The sequence below is a fragment of the Podarcis bocagei genome (assembly GCF_964188305.1).
Source record: "Podarcis bocagei genome assembly, chromosome: 15".
NCBI classification, from domain to species: domain Eukaryota; kingdom Metazoa; phylum Chordata; class Lepidosauria; order Squamata; family Lacertidae; genus Podarcis; species Podarcis bocagei.
Window position 1 is genome coordinate 24,223,107 of NC_138141.1, and position 15,294 is coordinate 24,238,400.

The 15,294-nt window shown below is 45.1% G+C and overlaps 1 long non-coding RNA gene across 1 annotated transcript; it reads right to left on the bottom strand.

Annotated features, from left to right (window-relative positions):
* Window positions 1–1,834: 1,834 nt before the first annotated feature.
* LOC308574710 lies at window positions 1,835–15,081 on the bottom strand. Its single transcript, XR_014002561.1, has 4 exons — window positions 14,648–15,081; window positions 13,609–13,691; window positions 6,867–6,902; window positions 1,835–2,164 (listed from the first exon to the last, which is right to left on the bottom strand). It is a non-coding gene; the product is annotated as an uncharacterized lncRNA (long non-coding RNA).
* Window positions 15,082–15,294: the final 213 nt, after the last annotated feature.

Below are 15,294 nucleotides of genomic sequence, written 5' to 3' on the forward strand. Positions count from 1 at the left end.
AAGGCAGAGTAGAAGCATGAAATGTAAAATCGGAAAATCAGATGGCAGGATCTGCAATTCCCTTCATAGAAATGAATCGATCCGCTGCTACACTGCAGTTTGTGTGCCAAAAAAAGTTTAACGCTTGCGGGCCCGGAGAGGCGGGGAAAGCCCTTCTGCTTTTATTTTGGAGATGTACTCTCCAAAATAATTGGTGGTTAGGTCTGCGGAATAAACGCTAGAGCAGACTAAACTATATTGATATGTTTTTGGGTTGTTTTTTTTATAGAGGATTTAAAATAAAATTTACAAAGCCTGGGAGGGATGGAGAGGATTAATCCAGCGAACACATGCGATAGACAAAAGAGCAAGGAAATAGGGACTGTCCACTTTTCATTTCAACTTCTACTGTATAAAAGAACACGATTCTCTCTCTTACAATGCCGCAGAGAACCGGGAAGGGCGGCCAAAGGGCCTTCAGCCTCCGCAAATCCTGCCCACAAGAAAGGGAGCTCTCTGGCAAAACCATCAAAAACAGATTTTCCGCAGAAAATGAAATAGCAACAGAAGAAGAAGAAGAAAAAGAAAGAAAGAAATAAGGTGACATATCTCCCTCATCTAGTTCATTGCAAAACCTCCACTTACCGAGAAAATGTCTTGCGGCAAAGAGAGCACCCTTCTCCCCCCTTTCTTGTCCTTTTTAGCTAAATATTTTCACCAACTTTCTTTCTTTCTTTAACAAAGGAAGCACAAACAAAACAAAACAAATAAAAAACAGCGGCATAGTAGACATTTCCCCCGTTATAATTATCATTTTTAAAAGGTAATATAAGAATAAGGCACGCTTTTCACAGAAGATGGATTCCTCCAGCTTAAGAATCTCTATGTATGTAACACACTATATATATATATATATGGGGATCTTTCTGCCTATTGCCTTCCTCACCCACCTTTCTAAACTCCGCTGCAGTTCTCTTTAAACTGCTCCTTGTTCCAATGTGGAGCCCCTGCTTAACTACAGAATGACAAGTAACATCTGTTTGTATGGAAGCCAACATCGAGTCGTCCAAAAAAAAAAAAAGAAAAAAGAGGGGGGAAAGAGGCTTGGTTTCTTTATATTTTCCAGCCTCGTGCTCTCTCTCTCTCGCTTTTCCTTTTATCCCCCCACCCTTTTTTAAAAAAGAAAATGCAATGCAAGTTTGGAAAACCTCTCCAGTGAAGCAGTCGCTGTTTCCCAAGAGTCAATTCCGAGATATAGCATATCTCTAGAAGACTGCTTTCTTACACCAAATTCAAATTTAGCCCCCACAGTATTAACATAGTAATACGCAACTTTTTTTCCAAAAAAAAAGGAGTCACATACCTTCATCACTATCAAGCCACTCCCTCCTATAGGGGTTTATTCTTCAGCTGTCAAGTTTAGGGAAGGGAAAAAAAGTGGGAGGGGGAGAAATGGGAGGGGTTTGGGAGGAAGAGAGAGAGAGAGAGAGAGAGAGAGAGAGAGAGAGAGAGAGAGAAAGAGAGAGAGAAATCTTGCCCCAAAATATTATCTTTTGTTTTACAAGTTCGGTTCTAAAAATAATAAATTCAAATGTGTCCCAAATTACTTAACAAATGGCAGGGTGCTGATGATTCTGTAGCTTGTTGAATTGGCCAGGGGGCCGGAGGGGGTGGGAAGGCAAGGAATCACTGTTCCAAATTGGAATAACTGGGAAGAATCCAACTCTGTAGCGGTTTCTTTGAATGAAAAAGTACTGAGCGCCCCCTCCCATTTCCCTGCGCGCACAGCACGTCCCCCCCCCCAATAACCGTCTCTCAGACAACTAATTTAATCCAGTAATTGAACCAAAGAACATGAGAGTAGCTGGAAAACAGCGCTGCTTCAAAATGAAAGGAATGTTTTATTAAACGGGTGGTTTGGGGGAGATCCGTGTACATACACGAGCCTCTGCACACCTCCCCACCAACATTTTTTTTTTTAAAAAAAGAAAGATGTCAGACAAGTTGCTAAGGAGACTTGTACAAACTCTGAGCACCAGCACTTTCTTGCCCTTTCCCCCTATCTTCCATCTCGTATTCTGATCACGCTCCACTGCGACACAGCCGCACCAATCCATTGCATTAATCTTGGCCTTTAACGGTGCTGACTGGCATCACAAACTGTGTGTATATATCATCTTTCAAACTTAACAAGTTAAGGGAGAGAGAGGGAGAGAGAGAGATGTACAGAAAAAGGAAGAAGCAGAGACAGGGAGGAGGAGGTAAAGGAGGTGGGAAAAGGGTGGAGGAGAATCCCTCAGTTTTGAATATATAGAGGTACGAGTAAAAAAAAAAAAGGAGCTGAGCAAAATAAGGGAATAAAGAGGAAGTGGTGCTCAGGCATATGCTGAATGCATCCCTAATTCTTATTCTCTCTCTCTCTCTCTGCTTATAACAAGATCCCACATTCCCTGGCAGATGTTGAAAGCAGCTGAATCACTGCCAAATCTAACAATGTAGAACTCAGCCTATACCGCTAGCATTTTCTCGGTCACAAAATGAAACTCCTTCTCTCGGCATAGTGAGGCTGGATGTGTATGTTGTGTGTGTGTGTGTGTGTGTGTGTGTGTGTGTATAGTCATACTTTGGCCCTTGGAGACAGGGGAGGGGGAACATTAACTGTACAAAAAATCAAAGTGTCTAACAAGCCCACCACCACCACCCCTAACTAGGGATGTTTCTGGAGGGAGGGCGTTGAATGCCTTGTCCAACAAACCATTCCTTCCCATGTCAAACACCTCCAGCAAACAGGAATATCAATGCCAGGAAAAGGATGAACAGTTGGATTTCTTTCTTTCCTTTTTTAAAATACGTATGTCCAGGGCTGAAATTAACATTTTCTTTCAATACACAGTCCCAGCCAGCTTCTCTTTTCTTTCTTTCAGCTTTTCTCTCTCTCCCCCCCTCCCTTTTTTCTTAACCACGTTGTGTGTCGGGAATTCTTAATTTCCCCTTTTCAGTGGTGGCCGAGTTGAGGAATGGCACTGTACATGCTCCTGGGGGAACTTACATCGCTAAGGTTTTGCTTTCTTAAGAAAGCACACCCTGTTCGCCCCTCGTCATCATCATCTCTCTGGCCATTCTGCTTTCTTTCCAAAAATATCAGGGTTTCCAACTCACTCCACCATAGCCTCTTTCAAGCATAATTGTGTTATGTTTAGTTTAGCGGAACTCCTCAGATTGCCTCAAGGCAAAAACAAAACCCCCAAAAAAGAACGCTGATTATAATTGAGGGATTTTTTTGGGGGGTGGGGTGGAGATTAAATGAATATTCAGGTGTGTACAGGCCAGAACATCGCTCTTCATATTTTGTGTCATTTCAGTGTTTGTCCCTCAGTTGTTCATGGCTAATGGCCATATATTAGAAGTGGGAATCATTTTTATGCCTGTGAGACACGTTCACTTCTGAGAAGCCTTCTGGGGACCACATGACAGTGGTGGGAGGAGCAGAAGTGAAAGTGGGCCAAGCAACAAACGTAAATTTTACCCCTGAACAGTAGGCTGGTTTCTACACATCCTCCTCTGTGTCCTTCATCCAGGCGAGAGAGAGCCATTATCAGAGTTCAAGGACACATTTCTAGCCAAGCAAAAACACTCAAGGAGGGTGTGAAGCAATGTTGCTTGAGGGGTGGGGCTGGGGAAAGTTTTGGTGGCCTGGGAACAGTTCCAAGAATGAGAGAGAGAGAGAGAGAGAGAGAGAGAGAGAGAGAGAGAGAGAGAGAGAGAGAGAGGGGTCCAGCAGCTCCTCACCCCTGCCATACATGCATCTTTCTGCTACCGCCATTGCAGTCTTTTCTTTATTATCATTGCTGAACCTTCACCCAACTGCATCCACAATACTCTAAGATAAACGAGGTTCAACAAGAATAACCCTAAAGCAGAACACTTAATGGAAGGTTCTTGGTGCATGACCTTGCAGCACACAACATGCCTGCACAAGATGGTCTACACAAGGGTGTTAGTTGCCTGTCTATTTTGTTCATGGAGAGACTTTCCCAGGTAGGAATTGCGTGGCATTTGAAAAACTCATTGAAGAGAAGGAGGGGCACAGAATTCTGCCCTCCTCTCACCAAAGCACTGTGGTCCAGGTAGATAATCTCCAATCCTCTCCCAGCTGGAATTGAAAATGCATCAAGTGGCTTTCTGAATCTCTGAAGCTGTTTTATACTGAGCCAGATCTCCCTAAAGTGGGTATCACCCTTTCTACTAGAAATGCTTTTTTAGTAGAAGAATGAAAGGAGGAGACTTCTGCATGCAAAAAAAAAAAAAAATGTGCTCTGCTATGGTGGGCTTCCACTAACAGCTATAGCCAAAGGCTACACAATATGCTGCAATTTCCCTTGACAGAAATATTCTCAGCACAGGGGGAAGTGGAATGTGACAAGTGGCCCAGGATCTAGAGTAAAATATCTCTTCATCTCAAGATGGCCCCAAGAGTTGCGGCAATCCTCTGCCCCAGGAGTGAGCTCTCCTGTAAGATCTCCATAGATCACAAAGAAGCATCTCCTGAGGCCATGAGACCTTTTCCACTGACCCCTGAGAATGTCTCTCTTCCAGTGTCCAGAGGATCCCTCAGCTCCTGACATCCCAGCTTCACTGCCATGGAAGAGACACAGCTGAAGAATGCAACCCAGGCTTCAATCCAGCTCCTCTTTGAGCTGGGCTGAAGGGCAGAGGCATCCCTCATTCCACCCACTAAATGAGCAGGTGAAATGCTGTAATGGTGGTCCACAGAAAGCCACAGCATTGGGCAGGGAGGGAGTGGCAGGGGGCTGAATTAGTCCTGCATCCACTGGATCCTGATCCAGGCCTGCTCCTTAAGTGTGGGCTGACTTCTCCAGGGATCTGAAGTCAAGTTCACCCACCTCCCTCCCACAATGTCTCCATCTTACATATTCTATTGATTGACCATGGAGCAATATTCAGAGTTGCCTTCACTTGGAGCCCAGATGCCTTGTGATCTGTCCTTCATCCCGCTGCCTTATCTACCTGTCCTGATGACCTTGCGTTTATCAGATCTTCTCTAAGTATGGAAAATTCCACTGCATCTTTATTGGATGCAGTGGTGCCCAACTGCAAGATGAGCCTTACGCTGCCCAGTCTTTCCACTGAATGGCAGCCCCACACAATTCTGAGCCTTGAACAGGAGTCAGTGAAGCACCACAGGTAAGACTGCCTTCTCTACCAAGCAGAGGACATCCCTGTCTAGGTGGGAGAAGGAAAGCTAGCTGGAAGCAGCTGGAAAATGTGTGCATGTGGAAGGGAAACAGCCACAACCTTCACCCTATTGAACCTCCTGGGGTTTCAGAATTGTAATTGAGCTCCTCCTACTTCTAACACCACATGCGCTAACAGGATCAGGAAGTGGTCCAAAAGATACATCCTCCAAAGCACCTACACATATGAGCTCATAAAGTTTGAATGTGAGATGTAGGATATGACCAGATGATGGTCTGAAGGCTCATGAAACAGTTCTATTGTTGAAGCTAAGCAAGCTTGGCCATGTACCCTGCTTGGCTGGGGGACCACCTGGGAACCAGATGGAAGCTGCTCTGCAACTTGGATGGACAGTCTTGCAGCTTCTAAGGATAGGAGGAGAGGCAAAATGCAGATATCGATGTGCCTGACCTGCAGTTAAAGGATGTGAGAATAAATTTTGCTGGCTGTCTTATTTCCTCTCTGAAATTTCGTTGATGTTTTTCCTGATATTCCTTGAATTCACTTCAAACTTCCATGTTATGCAAAACCTGATAATAGTTAAGGCATGTGTGGGGAAAAGGCACACACACTTCTTTAGAAATGCAATGAGTCTTCCAGAACTCATCTGGGTCCCAGGGCCAGCTCTGCCATTAGGCAGGGTGAGGCATTTGCCTCAGGGAAGGAGTGATGTGCTTGTGGGATTGTCCTCCTTAGGTGCCAACTTAGCTTGGGCTGGCCTTGGGCGTTCTGTACCTTGACTTGGTGTGGGAAGAAGGAATCATTTCCTGCTCCACCTCAGGCAGAAATGCATATTAGGCCAGCCCTGTCAGCTCTCCTTAATACACATCACCAAAGGAGGAATCTCTGGATTTGCATTTCAATTTATTTATTCAAAAAATGTACAACCCCCCCTTCTCCCCCTGACTTGCTCAGAGCAGCTTGAGAACAAAAAGCAAACATAAAATCACCAATAATTCAATCACCAACACACAAAATAACGCAACTATTAACAAAAAAACCAGCAGTAAAAGCATCAAGGGTAACACTAACAGTCATCAGTAGCAGAAGTTTGAGCTTGTTTGAGAAAGCTGAGTGTCTAAGCATCTGCTCTGCATGCAGAAAAGTTCAACCTCCAATGGCATCTTCAGGTAGGACTGTGAACATCCTCCACCTGGAACCCTGGAGGGCTGCTGCCAGTCAGTGTAGAGCTAGCTTGGCCATTGGTCTGACTCAGTATAAGGCTTCTTTCCTGTCTTCTGGTGAAACTTTTCAATTGCCATCAGAACACAAAGATAGAGAAAGCTAACTTGATCTCTTGGGAGCAGGGAGTTCCACATAATTTCAGGTGCAATTTCAGTGGGACCTTATGGAAATCATTATTTAGTGTTGTTGTTATTCATCATCATTTGAATATCCTGCTTTTCATTGCCCAGGCCCAGACATCCTGAGCTTCAGCAAGGTTCCTGCAACTCAAGTCTGAGTTCTCAGTTCACCTTACACTGCTTTCTTTATCATGGAGGGAGCATGCAGAACATTTGACCCAGGTTTAAGATCAGGCATGTTCAGTACCCAATACCCAGATTTCAAGACCCAGAGGTGTTCCTGCCCCTAAGGTAGATTTACCAGATATCAAAAGGTGTTTGGCTTACCCATTCTGGCAACATCTGCTTTCTGAATCCATGCACCTGGGAATTTAAAACAGCAACCATGAATTCACGAGAAACAGCTAATCTTCAATAGGATTTTAGGCAAGAAAAGAGCCCATTCAAAATGCACCAGCTTTCCCAAAAAAACATGACAGAAGGAAATACAATTCTGACCAGTGGACTTTGGCACAGATTGTCCTGTCCAACTAGCTTTAGCATAGCAATCATGGTGAATTTTATTGAAGGGCTGCTGACTTTGCTCTGATGCCCTGCCTATGAGCTTTGTAAGGGCACCTGGCTGGTCACTGCAGGAAATGGCCAGATAGTGCACTGTTGCACTGGGGGGATATTTGGCCTGATGCAGCACAACTTATCTTATAAAGGGTCTTACCTCCATAGTGGCTGGAAAATGGCAACATACAAGTTTGAGGCAGATTATGAGGCAGGAAATCATGAGAATGCAGAGTCATAATCCATCACTCTATATGCGGTTATGGGGCTCTTGGGGGGGAAAAGATCCCTTCCATTCTGTACTTCCAGGGTCAGGAGCAGGAGACTCATTGATCTCCTACTGGGCAACCATGCATGGCTATTGGGTTATATTTGACTTGGAAGGTCACAAGATGCACAAAGGTGTCCTTGCATGAATGCCTTTCAGTGTGGGTCCCAAGGAGAGCCACAGAATCATAGATTTGGAAGAGATAATGAGTACCACCTAGTCCAACCTCCCGCAAGGCAGGAATATGCAGCTCTCCCATACGGGATCGAACCTGCAGCCATGGCATTATTATTAGCACCACACTTAAACTAACTGTGCTATCCAGGCCCAAAATGGAAGCGTGGTGGGGTGGGGAGAAGGCAGTTTCAGACAGGTCCCCCATTTCTCTTGCAACCCCAACACTTCCTGCACTTTGCCAGGAAGCCCCGAGGGCTGCAGCCAGAAGAGAAATGTTGGGTCCAAGAGCACCCCATTGCATGCATGGGGCTCTAGTTACAGAGCTCTGTATCCCACCCGTTGTCCTGACATCATTCTGCTGCTGCTATCCAAAGCACACTTGCCATCAAAACAAATCAATCTCACTTCCAAGCAAATGTATTTAGATCTGGGACATAATCGAGAAGCTGTAAGGACAAGTTCAGCTGGAGACCAGTGTGGCTGTTTGGCTTGTGTTAATTGGGAGCAGCCTAGAGGTGCACATGTTTTAAAGGGATTTAGAATATGCAGATGGGCAATACGGGCGACTCTCCCCCTTCCCTTTCCCCAGACGAAAGAGCAACATCAGTGAGTCCAGCAGGGACAGCAGAAATCAAGTTAAGAAGCCGGCACAAGACAAGGCTCATCTAGCTCTCCCCTCCTTTCAGCCGCTGCTCGAGAGAGACAGCGACAGCCCCACCACAGTGTAGCTTTTGGCTTCATGTCTCTCTGCAGCAGACAGAGCCTCAGCTCAGCTTGCAAAATCTAGGTCACCTGAATGTTTGCCTGCCTGCATTTCTTAAATGATACCTCCCGTCGGCGTCTCATGCACCAGCGCTGAGTTGGGGAATGACTCAGAAATAGCCTTCATCAAGCACATAGTCTGGGGCTGGGCTGACACAGTCTGCCCAAGTGTGTGTGTGTGTGTGTGTGTGTGTGTGTGTGTGTGTGTGTCTGGAGAGAGGTGGCTGTGCGCTTTTGGCAAGGTAGCTCATGCTTCTCCCTGCAGATGGAGCAGGAAGAAAGGAGCAGATCATCCATTATTGGCAATCAGGGAATTGCTCCATGGAGAATAGACTTTGAGTTTGCAATCAGAAGGAAGGGGTATTGATTTCTTTGTTGGTTGCCAGAAGCAAAGGCCAATGGGCGGCGGAGCTTAATCAGCGCTCTGTGTGCATTCTCTGATTCCACCTAAGAGCAGTAAATCTGAAGAAATTAGTAAGAAATTTCTTACATTTAAAAAAACACACACACAGAGACACACACATGCATCTATCCCTTATGACTACATACTCAGTGATCCAGAAATGCAGTTTGTTACAGGTGCTGAGAGCTGTAGGGAGCAGGGGTGCCAACTTGAATAAAATATTTTGGGGCCCAGGTAAGCCCCACTCCACACAACCGATCACATGACACAGTGCACACACACCATTTGAATGTCAATGCCCATCAATTTTGTGGGGGCCCAGCTCCCTCAAATATTTTATTGCAGGGGCTGAATTCCCCACAACCCCTAGGAGTTGGCTCCTATGGTTGGGAGACCACCCCCCCATTCACTTTCCAGAGCTATATTTCCCAGCATGATTTAACAATCAATCCCTCTTTCCAGGGAACTCTGGGAACTGTAGTTCTGTAAGAAGAATGGGAGCCTCTGAACAATTCTCAGCACCCTGAACAAATGACACTTCCCAAGATTCTTTGGAAGCAGTCCTGGCTCTGGTATGATACAGCTTTAAATGTATAGTCCGGATCATGTTCATTAATTTCAATGTGTCTACTCTGAGTAGCATTTAGTTGAATTGATTGAGATCTTTCTTTGCATTGATGATCTACTCTGCGTCAGATTTCCATGGACTCGGATAAGGGCCTGACGAGATGAGATATGGAGGATTGTTCCCACATCTTGGATAGTTTGGTGACTAAGACCAATGTCCAGTTATTTGACTCACTCTTTTGAGAAAACGCTATCAGTGTGAGGCACTCTCCTTGTTGGACAACAACTTCCAACATTCCCAGCCAGCATGGCCCAAGGTCATACAATGGGAGTTGCCGTCCAACAACATTTGATTCACAGCCTCTTGGATTTTCTTTTTAATGAATGATTTAGAATGTCGCCCCCGATGAATTAGACAGTGGTTAGAAAAATATTATAAAAACCACAAGCATCTTTGATCAAGCTCCCCTGCTTTTCTCAAATACAGGATAGAATGCTTTTCCTCAAACAATGTTGGTGGCAATACATATTTGCATCGAAGAACAAATTGCAGTTCTTCTACAGAAGTAAAGGAGGATTAGCTGAATTCTTGGAGGAGAAAGCCATCAGTGATTGCAGTGCAGTGCAGATGCAGTGATTGCATGATGGCTGTGCTCTGCATCTACAGTTGGACGCAGTGATGATCCTGAATACAAGCTGCTGCAAACTACAGGAGGGGAGAGGACTATTGTGCTCAGGTCCTGCTTGCGGGTTTCCCACAGGCATCTGATTGGCCACTGTGAGAACAAGATGCTGAACTCAATGGGCTATTGGCCTGATCCAGCAAGCTTGTCATATGTTCTTATTTCATATCCACTGCACATTTGTGTAGAATTCATCAGAACCTGTAGGATGAAGGAACTGCAGTTTAATTGAGTGACAGACTTATGTCAGGCTGTAGCTTCCTGATTCAACATAAACTTTCTGCACAAGGAATGGAAAGCATCTAGCCCTCCTCATTGTGAGCATCCTTCCCAGCCAATCTGTTTCTTAGTGTTTCTAGTCTTTCCAAAATTTCAGCTTGGGCTGGAGGCAGCAATGACCAAAATCGGCTTTTGCTCGCTCATAGGGTATTGAGAATCATATAGGGATGTGCCTTTCCTTTTTGATTTTGGTGACTCTTGTTTATGATGGTCAAGCCAGACCATCTCCACAGGACTAGACCATCTAGCCCTCCTGATGTTTCTGAACTACAACTCCCATCATGCCTGGCTATTGGCCATGATGGCTAGGGCTGATGGGAGATGTAGATGTGGCGGGCATCATTTTCCCCAGGACCCAGGATCTTGCTAGCTCTTGCTTTTGCTGAAACCTAAATTAATATTTATTTTCCACATGTTGAAGCTGCTGTGGCTCTGTGATTGGCTGCACATGCCAAAGGTCCCAGGTGGAATCCCATCATCTCCAGGTAGGGATTGGCAAAATCCCTGTTTGAAACCCGGGAGAGTCACTGCCAGTCAGAGCAGACAACACTGAGCTCAATAGACCGATGCTTTGATTTGTTGTAAGGAAACTTCCTATGCATGCATGGAACTTGACCATCATGAGGTCTAGGGACTTTAAGACCTTTCAAAAGCACATCTAAACAATGATTTGGGAGTTGGGGGTCAGACTGAATGAAGAATTATTCAATTATAGGGTGGCAGTGCAACTTCGGTTGTTTATTTGAGTTGTAAAACACCTTGAGTACAGTAATGTAGAAAGGTGGTATGCAATTCAAAAGTGAAATGAAATCTATCCTCAGGATTTTTAAAGATGAGCTGTAATACAAACTCAGGGCAGTGCATGATCAGTGTGCTGTACATCTCACTAACTCCTGTCCATTCTCAACATAAGGCATCATAACCTTTCCCCAAAGATATGAATGAAATCCAAGCGTTCAGCATGCTGAAAGCCCAGCAAGACCTCACTTCAGCTGCATGAAATTTGTTCCAGAACAGGCTGTGGTTTCACTTCCTCCCACATTCACCAAGAGTGGTGACTCAGAGATCCACAGCAAGGGCAGGGAGCAACTTTTGCTGGGACTTAAAAGGAAGAGTGGATGCAGTCCCTCACCCCCACCCCCACCCCAAAGAACTTTCACTTTCAGAGAATATGGTTTCAATCAATTTCCGTTTCCATAAAGGTTGCTGGGATTCTCCCCCTCCCCTTTTTCTTTCTTTCTTTTTTTGAATCTCTGCTCATTTGACAAGCGAGCATTATATTTGCAAGCTGATCAGCAAGCCAAAACACGCTCGCGTTCATTCATAACACTGAACTCTCCTGCGTTAAACAGCCGATTAGCGTGAATGAAGTGGGTGTGTAACTTCCTTGAAATCCTCCAGAGACCTGTCAAAGCAAAGCTACCGCAGCGCAGCGCTCGCCGTGAAGCACGGAGATCAGAGGTGTAGCTGAAAAGCGTTGCTCTGCAGAAAGACAGGGGTGGAATCTGCCCGGAAGGTTTGTTAGGAAAGGGCTGGTGAGGTTTAAGAAGTGGCCATGGAGCCGTTTCACCCCACGAAGCTGAACGTGGAAAGATTCAGGACAAACAAATGAAAGTACGACTTTGGAAAGTGCATAGATAAACTATGGAACTCACTTCTGCAGGAAGGGCTTGAAAGAGGATTGGACAAATTCATGGAAGAGAAAACTACCAATGGATTGCGAAAACTGTGTGGTTCTGAAGTAGATGGAAAGTCCCCGGGGTCTGTTCAGTTTTGGCCACTAGTGATGCAAGTTACCTTTATACCATGTTACCTTGATTTGATTCCCTGCCTTCAGCCTTAATAAGGAAGAAACTGTTCTACCAAGGAATCAGAACTGCATTCTCTATCAGCAGCTCTTATCCAGGATATCCTTTATACAGAGGGGTGCACTGAAGAATACACAATATTTTATGCACAAAGGACTTCCTGATCCCTTTGTGGCCCATATGAACTGGCTACGTAGGCCTTCCAGCAGCTAATGGTCAGTGCCAGATCACCAAATACGCAGAGTAGGCTCCAGCCTATGGGCCCCATGCTTTTTAGGGGCCCCACAATAATGGATCAAAATAATATTGATTTTAGAGATTTTTTAAAAGGCTGGCACAGCTAATGGTGGGGGTCAACCAGGAGACTCTGTCAGCAAAACTGCCTTGCTCTACTCCCCATCCCACTAAAGCAACTTAGAAGCTTTGAGAACCATGGGCCACAACTATGCAGCACTATAGCGCCACCGCTGCAGCAGTCCAGCAGTGGTAGTGCAACTTGCAGCCTGGCAGGGACCAGGTGACCGTAGCAGCCAATAGGGATCCATCTACCCTTTTGACAGCTACTGACTTTCTTGGTTTTGTTTGTTGCTTGTTTGTTCCTGACTAAGCAATTGGCCATTCTGTGCGGCAAACTGGATTGCTCACAGACTGCCTGGAGCCAACTTGACTTTAAACCAGTTCAGAGCCTGTCTCATTTTGTTTTATGGGCCTTGGCATTCAGGCAATGGGATGCCACAGTGATCTGCCCAACTCCAGCAGTCATCTGCCAGTGCCCTTTTCAGGGCACCCCAGTTGTCATTGCAGAGGTGGGTGGCCATCAAAGAAAGGTGTTTTTGCCCCCTCCTTCTGCCAGTGGTGGTGTTCAACATCCTCCCTAGGTGAGCTTGCTTGGCACCTCCATTTTTCTTTAGGTGCCAAGAGAAGAACTTTCAGTTGGTTTTTAAGGCATCCTTAAGTATCTCTCCAAGTTTTTTAATTGGTTGTTTATAGAGTTTTTGTGGATTTGCCTGCTGATGTTTTAGCACTTTTTCAGTCTTGTTTTTGGTCGCTTTCATCTTTTGATGTTTCATTTGTTATAGCTTTGCCGTAAACCTCCCTAGAATCCTTGATGGAAGGCTGGTATATACATTAAATAAAAATAAATAACAGTTTAGGGGCTGAGCCTTGGCTCATATGTCAACCTTGGCATGACAACACACTCCTTCCCTAGCCGTAAGAATGTAAGGAGAGCTTTGCAGGATTGGCCCAGGAGTCCCATCATTGAGTCCAACATCCTAATTCCGACAGGGACCAATCCAATGCCCCCAGGAAGGACAAAAAGCAATAGCTCTCCCCTACTGAAAATGGTATCCAGGGCTACATTGCCTTTGAACAAGAAGGTCCCATTTAGCCAGGCATGGCCCTGCAGATTTTGCTGTCCCCCAAAATCTCCCACCATCTTTGGACATCAACGTCTGATCTTGCTGTCTCCCCCCAAAAAACTCCCACCATCCCTGGACATCAATTTTCCTGCATTTTTAGTTATCATCGGTGCTATTTTTCCAGAAAAAGAGGTGCCAGAACTCACCATGAAAACACTTCCCTCATTCTCTTGGAATGCCAATAGCACCCACATGAGAAGCGCCAGAACTGAGTTTTGTTGAGTTCCAGCTGGGGGAAAAAAAGAAAAAGTCCTGGTTATCATGACTAAGACCATATTCACACCATACATTTAAAGCACAACGAAACAACTTTAAACAGTCATGGCTTCCCCAAAAGAATTATGGGAGCTGCAGTTTGTTAAGGATGCTGAGACTTGGTTGGAGACACCCACACACCACATTCCCCTCCCAGTTCCCCAAGTTCTCTGTAAAGAGGCTTTGAATGTTAAACCATTCTGGGAATTTTAGCTCTGGGAGAGGAGTAGGGGTCTTATTGCCTAGCCCTCATCTTAAGGTCTTATATACACGTTTGCATGTAATTTTGCCCAACAGACAACAAAAGAAAATGTGGTCTTGCATCATAGACATACCTGCAAAGCAATTTCCCCTAATTTAATACAGTTTCATGTGTTCTTTTCACTGATCTATACATTTATATGCATCGTTGACCCATTATTGTGCATTTTTATACACATTTCATGACCAGAGAACTGCGTTGCAAAATTCAGAGGGGTGCGAAGTTTAAAAGGATGGCTGTGTTTCAGATTGCTTATTCTTTCCAAAGCTTTAAATGTGAACTGAATCAAATTTCTCCCCCATCCCTGATCCCAAAAGATGGTTCCTGCTGTCTTAATTCTGAGCACCTTTATTTTTATGAGTTGGGCTCTGAATGCACACATAGACACCCAGTCTTCTGCATCTGCAGACATCCCAGGGCTCTCCTAATCACAGTCCACCACATGCAACACAGCCAGTAGTACAGTAAGGATGAGTTCCAGTAGGAACTCTGGCTAGGAGAGGAGAGGAGGCAATGAACTCCTCACTTCAGTTTCCCCTTTTTAACTGCAGGAATTCAGGCGTTGGCAGGCAGAGCTGAGACTAAGAAGTGATACACACTGTTTCCATTCTCGTTACCCTGACGGGCATGAACATTCATTTCTCTATTTGCTTCTGGCTGGCACTCACCGCTCGCTTTTGGAAGGGGATTCTGCGGTTTCATTGCTGTGAAGTGATCGTGGCCGATGACTCAAGGCGCAGAAGACGCATTTGCAAAGCCAAACTCATTGGTGGAGAGACAGGCAAGGGGGTGTGTTATATGGGGGGGGGGAGGGAGGGGAGAGAGAAAGACACACACACACAAAAAAAACCCCTTGCCTTCTTCCCTGGCAAAATGGGCAGAGTGACGGGAGGGTGAGGAGGCGCAGGTCCCTCTTGTCTGATTCATTTCCTGAAGAAATAAATGCCATACAGAGCAAACGAGTGATTAATGCCGAATCTATGCCTGACACATACTGGAAGAATGATGCGAGTGAAATCTGGCAAGCAATTAGCCACTTAGAAAAATAACCTGTTGCCAAAAAAGGTGGAGGTTATTTTTGAAGCCAATAAAGTCTCTCTCTCTCTCTCTGAGCTGGAGGGAGGATTAAAGACAGCAGTAGATTAAGAAGCAAATCAAAGATAATTATTAAAAAGGTCCTGAGCCAGCAATTGCTAAAGGAGAGAAAATAAATCTCCCCTTGGATTGACTGGAATGCACCAGGAACCCAACACATATTCTTAAATACTGTTTTCAAAGTGTTTCGATGGTATAGGCTGGCACAGAGAATGAACAC